The 16,501-nt window shown below is 42.8% G+C and overlaps 1 pseudogene; it reads left to right on the top strand.

Annotated features, from left to right (window-relative positions):
* Window positions 1–12,014: 12,014 nt before the first annotated feature.
* On the top strand, window positions 12,015–13,320 carry LOC115014366 (general transcription factor II-I repeat domain-containing protein 2-like; annotated as a pseudogene).
* Window positions 13,321–16,501: the final 3,181 nt, after the last annotated feature.

Here is a 16,501-nt window from a genome sequence, read left to right as displayed (position 1 = left end):
TGCTAAGGATGGCTAACTAGCTGCCGGCTGAGAGCGATACCGATCTTTTCATCTCCCAAAAGCCTAGCTCAAATATACATGGGTATATTTGTAAACAGGGTTTTTCCTCCTTTCTTCAAAAAAAGAAAATCCTGTCTATCCACGCATAGTTTAAAAAGTGGAAGAGTAACTGTACATTTGTGTAAACATGTAAAAATCTTGGTTAGCAAGGTTGGAAACAAGGTTATTTGGCTATGTCTACCATTCATGAATATAATTATGACGCCCATAGACTGCGTTGTAGTAAATATTCATCTAGCAAGTACTTTGTATCTAACATATATCTAATAATAATGTGTAATATTCAATGACGCGTGATATTCAATATACTCAATCTGGTTTATGACAGCACAGCACGTTGTATGCACAGCAGATTTGAAGGCCAGAGTAAAAGCACGTTGTCATATAGAAGGCCCCTCAAGTTAACCCAGAAATGAAAGATTTATGAGACCCTTAGCATATCATAAAGGAAATAAGGGGTGACATGCGCCTGTGGAAAAGGCATGACTGACCTAGACTATGCTGATGACCCTATGACATCCCCTCACACAGGCTAAATAAGCCTTATGTCAAGGGATATTATGTGGACTCAGGCGTTAGATCAAAAGGGAAGGGGAAAATCACAGTCCCTTGATTTATTGTCAGGAGACTAATAATAATAATAATAATAATAATAATAATAATAATAATAATAATAATAATAAGCTTTATTTGTATAGCACCTTTCATACAAGAATTGCAGCCCAAAGTGCTTCACAGCAAAAAACATAACAATTAGTACAAGGACAGAATAGAGCATTTATAGCACAATAATCAGTGTAGATGTAAATGAGTCTGAAGTACCATTATAAAAATAGCCGAATTAAAATAGTATAAAATAGCAGAATTAAAATAGCAGAATTAAAATAATATAATATAGCAGAATTAAAATTGAATAATAATAGCTGAATTAAAATAGCAGATAACACGTTATGGTTTCCCCATTTGGTAGAGTTGTGTTAAACTTTTAGACTACTCTGGTCGAAACTTTACTTCCCTTTGTCCCCGTTGTATAAAGTAAGTTAAAACACAATCGTCACTGTGTCCCAGATTTCGTTTATGGTAAAATACAGATAAAACCGTTATTAAACACGCTGGTTTAACCTTTTCAGTCTAGTCTGCTCTGCTGTGACAAGTACGTTTCTGTCAGATATCCCTTAGGCTAAAGGAGTTCAATATTTGACTACTCGTCTTCTCTGCTGTGACTCGTATGAAATACCTCTATCAAATATCTCTTAGGTCAAAGGACTTCAATATTTAACTACTCCTCTGCTCTGCTGTGAGAAGTATGAAATATCTCTGTCAAATACCCACCCTTGCTTCCCCTTCTCCTTTCCTTACTTTAAATGATGATAAAACCATTTCTTCACTTGATTTTTTCATCAGTGCCAAGCAGGTCCATCAAGAAGCAAACAACACAACCCACAAATTAAACTAAAACGCGTTATGGTAAAATATATAAAATATTACCACTAAGACGATGGTAAATGAGTGACCTTTTAGCCTCAGTATCGTCATAGAGGTGTGGGGAAAGGTGTATAAGAGGAGAACACAGAACGTTAGTATTTAATGTTTACAGCCGGCTGTAACCTCGGGTGAGTTCTTATATTCATATAAGAATAAACTCTATTGTATCTAACTTTCTTCTTCTCCAGTGAACTTATTTTGAATCTGTTGTAACTTTAAGACTAGAACTAGACTAGAACTTCAATAGCTTATTTGATTTAAAGTGTTCGAGGAAGAGCTCCAGACTTCCCTTCTGGCCCAGAGAAAGGACTTTTTCCCCGACAACTGCAGCTTTACATACAGTCTATGAAACTGCCGTTGCATGACATCAGTGACGCCTCACAAATGATTTAAGGCACTCTCAAAACTCAGTTTTCCCTTACCTACACGTCAACACTGTTTGGGTGTGGACAAAAGGCCAAAACACATAGAAAAAGCTATGATTATAAAAAATGCCTGTGTACATGTAGATTAATCCTGACAAAAAAAGTTAACGATTCCACAGCCTTCTTGATCTGTCTACGTTTTGGCAAAGGAGCAGTGCGATTTATTATGATTAACTGCACTTGGGAGTTAATTGCTAGTACCCCCTTAGCCCAGTACAAGGGTTAAAATAATGGGCCAAATTGATAGCTAAGCATATAACTGTCCCTGTAGTTTATCATTCAGTATTGGCTGCTCTGGTCTCCTTTTGGCTCTGCAGCCTGTCTCAGCTGCACCCTGCCGATTGAATGAGCAAACATTATTGGTGTGTGAATGGTTGATTTGTGCCAACCACCTCTACCTTGTTACGGGAGAATCTTCTTGCATGAGTGCGAGACAAAATGGCACCCACTGGACCAGTTCCAGGAAGATAAACCCTTTCTACACTGATCATCAGCCAAGGTGAAAGAAGAATTTACTTATACATTTTGGGCACTTATCCATTTACCGCAAGCAAACCTGGGGAGTGATGAAAGCATCCTTGTCGACTATGCCCTTCAGTTTGGCCTAAGGCCATGTCTTTTCAAGGACAAGTTGGACAGAAATCAAATGAAAGATGAAATGCTATCGACACCAACGTTATCCTCACATAAACTGACTAACTTAATACTCCTACAAATATGTTTGATGATGAATTTGCATTCCTATTTTAATTATAGCACACACATTTTTGTATATTCTTAATCATATTTAACATTATGTCTGTATTGTCAATATTTTTGATAACATGCGGTCTCCTCCGTTATCCCTCAATTCTCCTCTTTATCTCTGTGTCTGGTGTTTGTCTCACATACAAAGCTTTAATGAACATTTTCAGTTTTGACAGTAAGGTGCCTCAAACTTTCTTCATCTGAAGTAATGCGTCCACTGACTGGACCAATCAGCTTCCTGTGAGGAGCTACCGGCAGCTACAGATGTTGTTTTAGTCTGTTACTCGACACACAGAGGCAGCTGTTTGTTCAAAACAAAAATGCCTGCTCCAAAAGAGGTTAACGTAGATGCTTCCAAAGCATCAGTTATATCTGAACTGGAGAATATTTCTTCATTGAAAGAAGAGAAATGGATGACAATGAAGGCTTTTCTTAAAGGCAAAGATGTATTTTGCTCTTTCCCCAACTGCATTTAGCAAGAGTTTGATTGACAGATGGTTCATTTAATCACCTGCCAAGTTTGTATTAAGTGCCTGTCCTTTTCCAAACATTTTCCAATGACAGCTTCTAAGACGGTTCTGTGTAAACAAACCATGTGATGCCACAGGTTAATGATCAAGTGTCTCCATGTACATAATAATCTATCTTTGGCCAATAATCAGAGTAAGACATACAAGGCATGTTACCACAATGGGATCCTTTGAACTAAATTCATAGGCAAACCTGGCTGATTTTTAGCATCAGGCTGAGTTTGGGTGTTTATCGTGGACATATTGCAAGCACTGCCAGAACTTACTAAAGAACCTAATTAACAGTGCCCCCACGGCACGTCTGACAGGTTAAAGCGATCGCCCCTGGAGAATCAGAAAGTATTTAACTAACAATGTGACCCTGGTCTGTTGGCCATAAGGAGTTAGAGTTGTCACGTGTCAGGGGCGGCGCACCCACTACGCTAGCATCTGTTTCTCTGACACACACGCATACAGCACACACAAATTATAATGACTCTCTTTGGATACAAATGCAGATGCTCCGTGCCCTCCGTCTCTAACCTCCAGCACCTGTCCTTTCTTGTCCACAGTGTTAAAGTCCACGGCCTCTAAAGTAGTGCAGCAGATGGGAAGCTGATTCCCAAACTCACCTCCTGACTCTCCTCCTGTGTTCTCGTTTACCCTCCAGTTACCTTCGCCCACACTGGCATACAATTATCTCTCATTATTATATTATTCAACTTTTTCATCTTACACACTAAAAAAAACTCCTGTTTCCAACTGTTCCTATTATACCCAAAATGTAAGGGAACTGGTTCAGAAGTAAAAATGTTTTTCCCTTTTAAAATGTAGTTCAGCGTAATTCACTGAAAACCAAAGTGGTGGACCGACCATAATGCCATGACATTTTTAGCATGTATTTAAACAGTGGTTAGAAAACATAATTGAAACTTTTTCAACTTGTTACGTTTTTTAGTGTATGGGCAAACCTATAGTGATTTAACAATCTAGGAACCCAATTGGCTTTTGGTCTGATGACGATTTAGCCTCTGGAAACAACGGCCAATAATTCTGGGGTTCCGCTGTAGCCACCGGATATCTAGACAACAGATCATGCGCAATTAACCAAATTACTAGATGATTTTAAGATAATAGAAAGCTCAACCGTCATCTGGTTATAGCGGAGGGGTTCGTATGAAGAAATTAGTCATCAAAACTTTTTTCCTCTCAGCAAGATGCATGTTAACCTAAAAGGCAAGTGTTTGAAAGAATATATGAATACAAATGAAAGAACAATTCTTGTTATATAATCACATCATTTAAAAAGTATCACCAGTATTACCAATTGACAGATCCAGTAGACATTTGGAGTCATGTTTCCAGCCATATGGAAACAATAATCTCTCTCCTTTTAGTTCTGTTGCTTGTTTCCACTAACTCCTGATGGTAATATGGCTCAATATAAATGCTCCACCTGTTCACCAGCTAGTCTCTAACTTTGTCTGTCTGCTTTTTGTTGGGCACATAACATACAGTGAGTTTATTCGATGCTGTTTATTTTTAAATGGCTACCTGATGCTGCTGGAAATCGGGTTGATGAAGAGTTTAACCAAAACAATAAAATTGCGGGCTACAAAAACAAGAAGCTAAAAAAGCCAAAATGCTCCATAGAGCTGAGGGAAACTGCAGAGTCGGTGATCATTTTCTGTGGATTTGATCAATACATCCCACCCCTTTCACATTCACATTGTCATTTTGTGCCATTGCTTGTGTAAGAGTCAGATGCCTCAATCATCAATACATTACTATCTTTTTAACACAGCATGTTATAGTGTGTATCTTATGTACCTTATGTATGTAACTACTTGACCCTTTGATCTGCAAAGCTACAGTGTGCAATCTGCTTTTCATTAAAGTTGAACTTAATTTAAGTTGAACTTCTTGCATTAAGGAGGCAGGAGGTGGGACGTGTTCTAACTCTGGAGTCACTTTCAAAGTTGTGTCAGAAATAAGCACCTTCTGCTTTGCTTTTTTTCTTTTACAACCTGCATTGGGGGCGTAGGCTAATTATCTATAAATAATAAGGTCATAATGCTATTTAAATTACTTCTGAAAAGTTAGTTGCTTCGTCATGCTATTAATGCCATTCATTATCTTTTTTCTATTTTACTATGATGATATTTTTTAACTGTCTTTGTAGCTTAATTAATGTCTTTGTTTCAGTTTAGTTCATGAGTATTTTAAAGCTTGTTACATACTCTCTGAACAAGCATTTCACAGATGGTGATGTGCAGGTGGAGACCAAGTTACACATCAAGCTAAGCAGGGGAAAAAAATGTGCGCTATGATATTCTGGCATGCAAAAAAGTTATCTACTGATATAACAAATAGCCATTATTACATCAAACCATGCAGATTGTAGCTATGGACAATGCAAACTAGCAGCTGGTGTCAAGTGAAAACTGCATCCCACCCTCAACCAAAACTAGCGACTCAGAGTTGACTTGGAAAATTGTGATTAACTGTACAGCCTTAATCAAAACTGTTGGCCGTAACATGATAATAGCTTTGTTAAATATTCCAGAGGATATCATTAAAAGAAAACTTTAAAAAGGGAATTTAAAATAGAAAAAGTACATCCAATTCCCACCTCGATAGTTACAAGACACAGACAAAAGTGTAACATTGATATGGAGAATAGGTAATAATATCTCACACTGAGCCTCTTGTGTCATTCTTTACCTGACCCAACTCCCTTATTGACATTCTATGCATTCAATCATCATTTCCCATTTCTTTCCCTCCTGTTTACATTCACCTTTTGAGGAAATAAGTGAATCTGTGTGCCATGTGTGTTTTATTAGCTTGCACATGACAGAAAGTGTGAGTGTGTGTCCAATATCTCTGTAATGTACCACTGAGACAATGTGCAACGAGAGGTAATCTCATCATTGAGGCTCACACACACACAGTGATATATTAGGCTACTATCCCACTATCAGTAGGGGTATCATTAGACCAGACCTGCTACTGCGAATATACAACATCACAGTGCAAAGGGCCTGATTAATGTATGTGTGTGTTGTACAGGAGAGGATGTCACTCTGAGAGGCAATGATGATTGCTTGACTGCTTGCTGCTCCAAATCAAAAGGTAATCATGTCTTTTCTTCCCTCACACTTTTGTGCCATTCATTGTCTTTCCTCCCCTCTTCCCAATGTTTCCCTCACTCATCTCTCGCGTCTTCATTGTTTCTTCAATTTCTCTCTTCCTACTTCTGAAATCTCATCCAATATGTTCTGTCTCATCTCTTTCGTTTGTTGTATATATCTTCCCCTTCCAATTTTCCTCGCTTACTAATCTCTTTGCTCTCTTATTCTCTCTCTTGCCTACTGTGTCTCTTTCAACCACCTCTTACTCTCTCTCTCATTTCCTCTGCAGTGCTTCGGTTCAGTTAAAATGATGCAGGCGAAGAGCGAAACAACTCTCCACCTGTAAAGCATGTTATCTGTCTATATTGCACTGTCCATTGGGATTCAGCTCACTGTAAATCTCTGGAATGAATGTTAAAGAAGCTATTGCATGCTGCATAGTAACAACACCAACATCATCTGCAGATCACTGCAAAACTAACTTTTTATTGTCTGATCAAAGTATTGCCAGCTCAGTTTATAGCACATATAGCAAATCAGTTAGAGCCAGTGTTGCCAGCTCCCTTCAAGTAAAATGTTTAAAGGCTGTTCAGAAAGTTGCCATAAGACACCAAATGTTGGGTGTCATTAAATAATTGTTTAACCAGACTAGCGCCATAGCTGTAAGGATATAAAGGACGAAAAAGTCCACTTAGGGGGTGTGGGAGTGCAGGATGACTGGGTCAAACAAGACCCACTTTCACCCATATGAAAAATGTAAAGTTGACTTTTTTGACCTTACTTTTGTTACATTACGTACGTACTTAACTCACACCAGTTACAAAACAAACATAATTATTTTCCATCACAAACGAAGATCTTTTCCTGAGCCTAACAAAGTACTTTTGTTGCCAAAACCTAACCAAGTAATAATACTAAAGACTAAATAGTGGAAGTGTTTATTTCCTGTGAGGTTTATTTGGAAAAGACATGCAACTAACAAAAATTGACTCCCGACCCAAATAAAACTGACGCTAGAGAGGCCCATGGCTTTGAAGTGTAGGGCCACTGACAACAGAAGGTAAACTGTTTAATTTGTCCAAATAAATATTTTATCCCATGTTTAACGGATTGACACTATATATTATATGTTTCCAAGAAGTGATCACTGACTTTCCTTACCACCTGCAGGTTAACATTCTATAGATTTGCATCTCTGGGAACCATCACCTTATCGTGGTGGAGAGGTTTGTGTGTCCCTATGAACCTGAGAGCTGTGTTGTCTGGAGCCTAGTGCTCCTGGTAGGGTCTCCCAAGGCAAATTGGTCTAGGGCGAGGGGCTAGACTAAGAATGGTTCAAAAATGACTTCATGAAAGAAAGGGAAAGGAAAGGAAAGACCCTGCCCGGAGAAAGCCCGGGGCTCCCGTCTGGAGCCAGGCCCAGAGGGGGGGCCCAACAGTGAGCGCCTGGTGGCCGGGTTTGCCACGGAGCCCGGTCGGGCACAGCCCGAAGAAGCTACGTGGTGCCTCTCATCCATCCATCCTGTGGGCCCACCACTCATGAGAAAAACCGCTGGGGTCGGGTGCGCTGTCACACGGGTGGCAGTGACTGGTCAGGGACCTCAACGGACCAGACCCGGGCAGCAGAGGCTGGCTCTGGGGACGTGGAATGTCACCTCTCTGTGGGGGAAGGAGCCGGAACTAGTGCATGTGGTGGATCGCTACCAGTTGGATCTGGTGGGGCTAACCTCTACGCACAGTCTTGGCTCTGGAACCGTACTCCTGGATAGGGGTTGGACTCTATTCTTCTCCGGAGTTGCCCAAGGTGTGAGGCGTCGGTCCGGGGTGGGGATACTCACTAGCCCCCGGCTGAGCGCTGCTACGTTGGAGTTTACCCCTGTGGACGAGAGGGTCGCCTCCCTACGCCTTCGGGTTATGGGGGGGAAAACTCTGACTGTTGTTTGTGCCTATGCCCCAAACCGCAGTTCTGAGTATTCGGCCTTCTTGGAGACCCTGAATGGAGACCTGCAGGGGGCTCCAGTAGGGGACTCCGTAGTCTTGCTGGGAGACTTCAACGCTTAGGTGCCTCGTGGTGGACCCCGGTGGTCAGGGAAGCCGTCCGACTGAAGAAGGAATCCTTCCGGGTTATGTTATCCGGGAGGACTCCGGAAACAGTTGCAGGGTATCGAAGGACTAGAAGGGCGGCAGGTTCTGCCGTGTCAGAGGCAAAGCAGCGGGTGTGGGAGAAGTTCTGAGAAGCTATGGAGAAGGACTTTTGGTCGGCACCAAGGCGCTTCTGGAAAACCATCCGGCACCTCAGGAGGGGGGAAGCGAGGAACCATCCAAGCTGTGTACAGCAAGGGTGGGACCCTGCTGACTGAGAAGGTTATCGGCCGGTGGAAGGAGCACTTTGAGGAACTCCTGAATCCGACTAACACACCCTCTATGGTAGAGGCAGAGCTGGAAGCTGATGGGGGATCATCGTCAATTTCTCTGATGGAAGTCACTAAGTTAGCCAAACAACTCCACAGTGGCAAAGCCGCAGGGGTTGATGAGATCCGTCCAGAAATGCTGAAGGCTTTGGGTGTTGAGGGGCTGTCTTGGTTGACACGCCTCGTCAACATTGCGTGGAAGTCTGGGACAGTGCCTAGGGGTTGGCAGACCGGGGTGGTGGTTCCCCTATTTAAAAAGGGGGACCAGAGAGTGTGTGCCAACTACAGGGGTATCACACTTCTCAGCCTCCCTGGTAAAGTCTACTCCAAGGTACTGGAAAGGAGGGTTCGGCCGGTAGTCGAACCTCTGATTGAAGAGGAACAATGCAGATTCCGTCCTGGTCATGGAACAACAGACCAACTCTTGATGGGGTCACTTTTGACGGCCATCCAATCCCTGTACGCCCAAAGCGAGAGTTGTGTCCGGATACTCGGCAGTAAGTTGGACTCATTTCCAGTGAATGTTGGCCTCCGCCAGGGCCTGCGCTTTATCACCAATCCTGTTCGTGATTTTCATGGATAGGATATCGAGGCGTAGTCGTGGAGGAGAGGGGTTGCAGTTCGGTGACCTGAGGATCTCATCGCTGCTCTTTGCAGATGATATGGTCCTTATGGCATCATCGGTCTGTGACCTTCAACAGTCACTGGATCGGTTCGCAGCCGAGTGTGCAGCGGTTGGGATGAGGATCAGCACCTCTAAATCTGAGGCCATGGCTCTCAGCAGGAAACCGGTGGATTGCCTACTCCGGGTAGGGAATGAGCCATTACCCCAAGTGAAGGAGTTCAAGTACCTCGGGGTCTTTTTCGCGAGTGAGGGGATGATGGAGCGAGAGATTGGCCGGAGAATCGGAGCAGCGGGGGCGGTATTACAGTCACTTTACCGCACCGTTGTGACGAAAAGAGAGCTCAGCCAGAAGGCAAAGCTCTCAATATACAGGTCGATCTTCGTTCCTACCCTCACCTATGATCATGAAGGCTGGGTCATGACCAAAAGAACGAGATCACGGGTACAAGCGGCCGAAATGGGTTTTCTCAGACGGGTGGCTGGTGTCTCCCTTAGAGATAGGGTGAGAAGCTCAGCCATCCGTGAGAGACTCGGAGTAGAGCCGCTGCTCCTTTACGTTGAAAGGAGCCAGTTGAGGTGGTTCGGGCATCTAGTAAGGATGCCACCTGGGCGTCTCCCTAGGGAGGCGTTCCAGGCACGTCCAGCTGGGAGGAGACCCCGGGGAAGACCCAGGACTCGGTGGAGAGATTATATCTCCTCACTGGCCTGGGAACGCCTCAGGATCCCCCAGTCGGAGCTGGAGGATGTGGCCCAGAGAAGGAAAGATTGGGGTTCCTTACTGGAGCTGCTGCCCCCGCGACCCGATCCCGGATAAGCGGTAGACGATGGATGGATGGAGTTCAGATTTGGTTTTGGATTTGGACATTCATGTTCCCCTCAGAAGTAATTATAATAACTTTGGGAAATATATGACTTTTCAGTAGCTTGATAACATGCTGAACTTTCTGCTTGTGTATCTGCCCCACAGTGACTTTTTCAGAATGATTGTTGAAAATTGGATCCAGTTTTGGCTTTTTCCAAGTGAAACAATCTTGTATTATGCACGCCTCAATTGAGATCAGTTGTGTAGTTTGTGCACTCTCACGTCAACATGACAAAAGTCTCAGACAAAAAGTACATCTGCAGTGTATAATACAGTCCAGCTTTTAGTGATTTTTTTTACCAGTTTTTAAATAGGTGTTCAACAAGTATGATCAACTGCAAAGTAATTTTGGATGCTGTAGTTTGTGATGCTGTTGAATTGTATTGCGTTGTACCGAGTTTTCCGCACAATTTATTGCAATGAGGTTAGGCTATTATAACCATAAAGGTAGGATTTATTGCAGGGCTAATAATAATACATTTTGTTTAGAGGCGCCTTTCAGGATACCAAGGTCGCCTTACAGTGCATTTACAGCTAAAACCAAGACAGAAAACAATTTAGTCAAACCGACATAGATAAAACAGGCAAGACAGAGTGTGGAGTGAGTAGGCCAGTTTAAACGGGTGGGTTGAGGTGGGATTTGAAAGTCTTAATGGAGTCAGACTGTTTGATGTGTGGAGGCCGAGAATTCCAGAGCCTGGGCGCGGTGCAGCTAAAAGCCCTGGCTCCCATGGTGCTGAGGCAGGAGGTGGGGACAGTCAGGAGTCCGGCTGAGGATGAGCGCAGGGAGCGGGAGGGGGTGTATTCCTGGAGGAGGTTTGAGAGATAGGTGGAGGCGAGGTTGTTGAGGGCTTTGTATGTGAGCAGAAGGTTTTTGTAATCAATCCGGTGCTGAACAGGGAGCCAGTGAAGTTGGATGAGGATGGGGGTGATGTGGTCAGACGATTTGGTGTGGGTAATGATCCAGGCAGCCGAGTTTTGAATGATTTGGAGTCTGTTGAGTAGTTTAGTTTTAGTTTTGAGTAGACTTGCGTGTCGTCAGCATAGCAGTGAAAGTGGATGCCATGGTGACGGAGGATTGTGCCCAGGGGGAGGAAGTAAATGATGAATAGGAGTGGACTCAATACTGACCCCTGGGGGACACCAAGTGAAACAGGAGAACGCCCTGTCCCCAGCTGGACAAACTGTTGTCGGTTGGTAAGGTAAGAGGAGAACCAGGAGATTGCAACACCAGTGATCCCAATGTCTGCCAAGCGTGCCAGGAGTAGTGGGTGGCAGATTGTGTCAAAGGCAGCGGTGAGGAGGATGAGGATGGTGAGCAGTCCAGAATCAGCTGCACGGAGGAGGTCGTTGGTGATTTTAACCAGAGCTGTTTCGGTACTGTGCATTGGGTGGAAACCAGATTGGAAGGGTTCATGGAGGTTGTTTGAGTCGAGGTGGGACTGAAGTTGAGCGGCAACCACCCTCTCAAGGGTTTTTGAAATTAAGGGAAGGTTGGAGATGGGCCTGTAGTGCACACATGTCAAACTCAAGCCAGAGCCGGCCCGCGGTGGAATTATCTTTGGCCCGCAGGATAATATCTAATTAATATTAGAACTGGCCCGCCGGTATATTGCACGCACCACTAATACTACAAATCCCACAATGCACTGCCACTGCGTTAGCGCGTTAATCGAGGGCCCGAAAGCGCGAGCCCTTGCCACTCCCACTCTTTCATCAGCAGCCGTCAACTTTCAGCTATCCCTCTACCCAAAAAATGGCTAAACGAAAGGTGGACTTTGTAAACAAGGGTTTTCAAGGCAGGTGGGAGGCAGAATATATGTTCGCGGATGTAAAGGGCAAACCCGTCTGTCTTGTGTCTGTCTGACGGTGTGGCTGTAATCAAAGAATATAATATAAGACGACACTATGAAACAAAACACCACGACAGGTACAAGCATCTGGACATGAAACAGAGGCTCAGAAGGTAGAATAGTTGAAAAGAAGTCTGGTGTCACAGCAGGCTATATTCACAAAAGCCAAATCACAAAGTGAGGCTAGTTATATTGTGGCAGCAGAGGTAGCTAAATCAGGCTAGCCCTTTACCGAAGGAGAATTTGTTAAAAACTGCATGATGAAAGTTTGCGACGTCGTGTGCCCAGATAAAAGGCAAGCGTTTTCAAATGTGAGCCTGAGCAGAAACACCGTTGTTGAACGTGTACGTGAGCTTGCCACCAATCTACAACAACAGTTGATAGGAAAAGGAAAAGATTTCATCGCATACTACCTTGCTGTGGATGAGAGCAGCGACACTTCTGATACTGCCCAGCTGTCCATTTTCATCCGTGGAGTGGACTCAAAGCTATGCGTAACAGAGGAACTTTTGGATTAAGATCAATGAATGGCACAACTACGGGAAAATATCTACTTGAAGAGGTATCCAGATGTGTAAATGATATAAGGCTGCCTTGGGATAAACTTGTGGCAAGAGATGGAGCGACCGCAATGTGCGGTCAAGAGTGGAATGGTGGGCAGGATTCGGGAGAAAACGTGGGAGGAAAACGGCGCAGGTGAGCTGACAACTTATCACTGTATCATCATACACGAAGAAGCGTTGTGTGGCAAAGCCTTGAAAATGGAACATGTAATGGGCACCATAACATGAGCAGTCAACTTCATAAGAGCCAAAGGTTTAAATCACCGCCAGAAAAGTACTGAAAAGATGTTTCGAGTTGCGTCATGAAATCTGTCAGTTCATGAAAAGTAAAGGGAAAGACACAACAGAGCTCCGGGATCAAACATTTCTGCGTGAAGTGGCATTTCTGTGTGACATCACGAGCCATCTCAATGCGCTCAACCTGCAGCTTCAGGGCTGGGGCCGTGTGATCACAGACATATAGGCTGTAGTGAGGGCTTTTAAAATCAAGCTGCGCCTGTTGGAAACGCAAATGCTGCATGAAAAGTTTAGCCATTTTCCGTGCTGCAAAACTATGAAAGAGCAGGTCTCTACTGCCGTGTTCCCAAGTGCACAGTTTGCTGAAAACCTCACCATACAAATACAAATAACATACATATGGAGCTGATTGAACTCCTTCACTCAATCACAAGGATTTCCTCAGCTCAGAGCCTGACCCCAAACATTGATGAACTTGCATCCAAGATGAGATGCCAGGTATCTAGTTTAGACTAGTGTGCATCACAGAGCAGCAAACTGAGCTTTAATGAGTTTCCTTTTTGCACTTTTTTCTTGCTACCACAGGGCATGTTTGGTTTTTCTTTGAAAGAAATTATTTTTTGGTTGTTCTTCTATGGAAAACTGTTTATTAGAAATTACTCTGGAAAAGCTGCAGATAGAACCATAAGAAATGTATGCAACTGATTTCATTTAATATTTAATGTTATTTTTATAGGCAATAACTTAAGCTTTGTTAGTTCCAGGTTCAATAAACATTGAACCCTAGACTTGTATCGATTTTTTTATTTTGGCCCACTGTGTATTTGAGTTTGACCCCCCCTTCTGTAGTGGTTAAGGTCAGTTGGGTCAGCTTTGGGTTTTTTGAGGGTGGGTGCGATTGCAGCCATTTTGAGGCTGTTGTATTAAGCCCCATTCAGACTGGATTTATGTCTCGAGGTGAGGTGGTGTCACGGACGTCAGGACTCAGAGATGGAATTGACAATAGTTTATTAGGCTCAGCCAGCGAGCAGATGGAAACACCATACAGACAGGGGTGAACACAAGGATCAGGAACTCAGGAATACTCAGGCCCTAAGCACTGGAAAATAAGGAGACTGGCGTAAAAGCACAGTGAACTAAAAAGTACAAAACAGGGAGCGTCAAAACAAGGTACACGAGTCGAACTCGGAACAAACGAGAACCAACGGAGCAAACAGAAAACGGTACGATACCGGGATCAGGCAGACAGACGGGCAAAAAGGCAGAAGGCAGGAAAATCGCGTTGCAGAATCTGGGGAGGAAGTCCATGGGGTTTAGTCCACTTTGTACGAGGCCAGATGCGGAGTGAAGGGAGTGAGGAGACTTTATGCTGTGAACACAGGTGCTGGCAATCAGTATTCCGGTGATTGTGGATGCAGTGCAGGTGAGTGAGTGGAGACAGAGGGGGGCGTGGCAGGTGCGAGTTCAGGCACAGACGTGACAGGTGGGGTGATTTTAGCATTACCCTCACTGATCAGTGATTACAATCCTGACCAGAGAGCGTATGTACATAATATTTCACCCCAACCCAGTATTAATTACAACCACGATTATCTGCTGTTTTTCTATGATTTAAATCCCATCTGAAGTGACTTCCTTATATTTTAAAGTGGATCTCTCAGTTTCTATTGCATGTCTCTTTACTTTTTTCCCCTCTTCTTTTCATCAGCTCAGTGTGAAATTTCACTTTTGTATGAAAATGGAGTGAGTCCAAAATGTTTTTGCTAATCTGAAACATGTTATTCTCTTTTGAGCCTAGTGTTTTTAATCAGATATTTGTTAACATTTTGGCGAATTGGCCACAAATGATCTATTAGCAGATCCTGTTTGCAGTTTACATATGGATGTACACTACCACTTGATTACTTTGATATTGAAAAAAAAACCTCTACCAAGTTCTCAAGTTCTGATGTTTCTATGATTTCAAAGCAGATTTATTGACATTTATTATGGAACATAATGATATCCTTGAAAAGTGTAAGTCACACTGATGAAAAAGTGGCCTCCGGTAAAGCAGGTGGTAGTATTATGTTTAACTTTAGCTGAAAAATGTTATCCGCCAGTAAACACACAGAAGAAGAAAACAGGAACAACAACACAGGAGGAGAAGACGAAAAGATATGGATGAGAGTCACAGTGAACGGGAGATAGATGGAGACGCAGTTGTACCTGCCAAAAAAATGTAAACTTTATGCAAGTAACTAGCCAAATGGGAGGAGACCTTCCCTTATTTAATAAAAAGCAGAGTCGGGCAAACTCGTTTTTTTTGTAAAGTGTGCCATTCAGATGTTACGTGACATGAAAAGTCGTACAAGCACGCCCAAGAGGCACAAAACATACACTGTCAATGACTTCATTTGTGACAAAAACTGTTCCGGAGGCAAACCAAGTGACCAAAGCTGAGGAAAAGATGTCAATGCTTTGCATCAAAAATAAAGTAGCCTTCAGCTTCTGCGATAATTTCAGTCGCAGTGTAGCAGACATGTTTCCCGACTCTGCCATCGCAAGGAAGTACTCGTTGGGGAAAACAAAAGCCACACAACTCATAAATCATCAAATAAATTGATGATAACAATTAATAAATAAAATACATAAATCTTAAAAACATGTCTGTACAAGTAATACATACTTTAAATAAACATGTATTTCCTGAATGTATATAACCGTCCTTTATGTGTTTACATTTACATTATATGTGTATCCGGTTTGCAACTCACACCACGATAGACTCTGCGTTGTGTTGGACCAGGAAATAACAATGAGGAGAACTTCTGCCTTTTCAACCAGCATTTATTGTCTCTGACCGTTGGTTTTCTCCGTAATGTGTCCATGAATTACCGTTGAATCAGAAGAAACACATTAAAGTCATCATCATACAGTAACATCACAGTCAGGGTTTTTGGACATGCACACCTCTTCAGCGGAATCTCTAACAGTCTCCGGAAAAGTGGCGCGAATCCCCAGAAAGTGCCGGTTTCAGGAGTATCAAAATAAAAGCATATTTAACAAAATAAGGTGTGAACTACGATATTTACAAAACAATCCATGAATCCATAATCCATAAAGCAATGCAGCTAGCAAGAAAGTATTACTTTTCTAGGATTATCACAGAGAACGCTGGAAATTCTAGAATATCCTTCTCGACTATTAATCAGCTACTTAACACTGCCCCCACCCCTCCGCAGTCCTCTGCATCAAAGTGTGAAGAACTGGCATTGTTCCTCGATAATACAATAACTTCAATCTGAGCCACCATCACTTATGATGCAGACATAGAGAACATCTGCAAACATTGTGATGTAACCATGGGAACATTCACTTGCATCACATTAACTGAGCTTCATAAAACTGCATACCTGTCAACATTGGAATTTCAAAATAAGGGACATTTTTTTGCGGACTCTTCCCATATTTTAACAGCTCTCAGCCACCCAGCCCCTACCCATGTAGTGTAAATGTAAACACATAAGGGACAGGTATATACATTCAGGAAATACATGTTTATTTAAAGTATGTATTACTTGCACAGACATGTTTATAAAATGTATGTA

Source organism: Cottoperca gobio, chromosome 10 (assembly GCF_900634415.1).
Source record: "Cottoperca gobio chromosome 10, fCotGob3.1, whole genome shotgun sequence".
NCBI lineage: Eukaryota > Metazoa > Chordata > Actinopteri > Perciformes > Bovichtidae > Cottoperca > Cottoperca gobio.
This window is presented reverse-complemented; position numbering and strand designations above follow the sequence as displayed.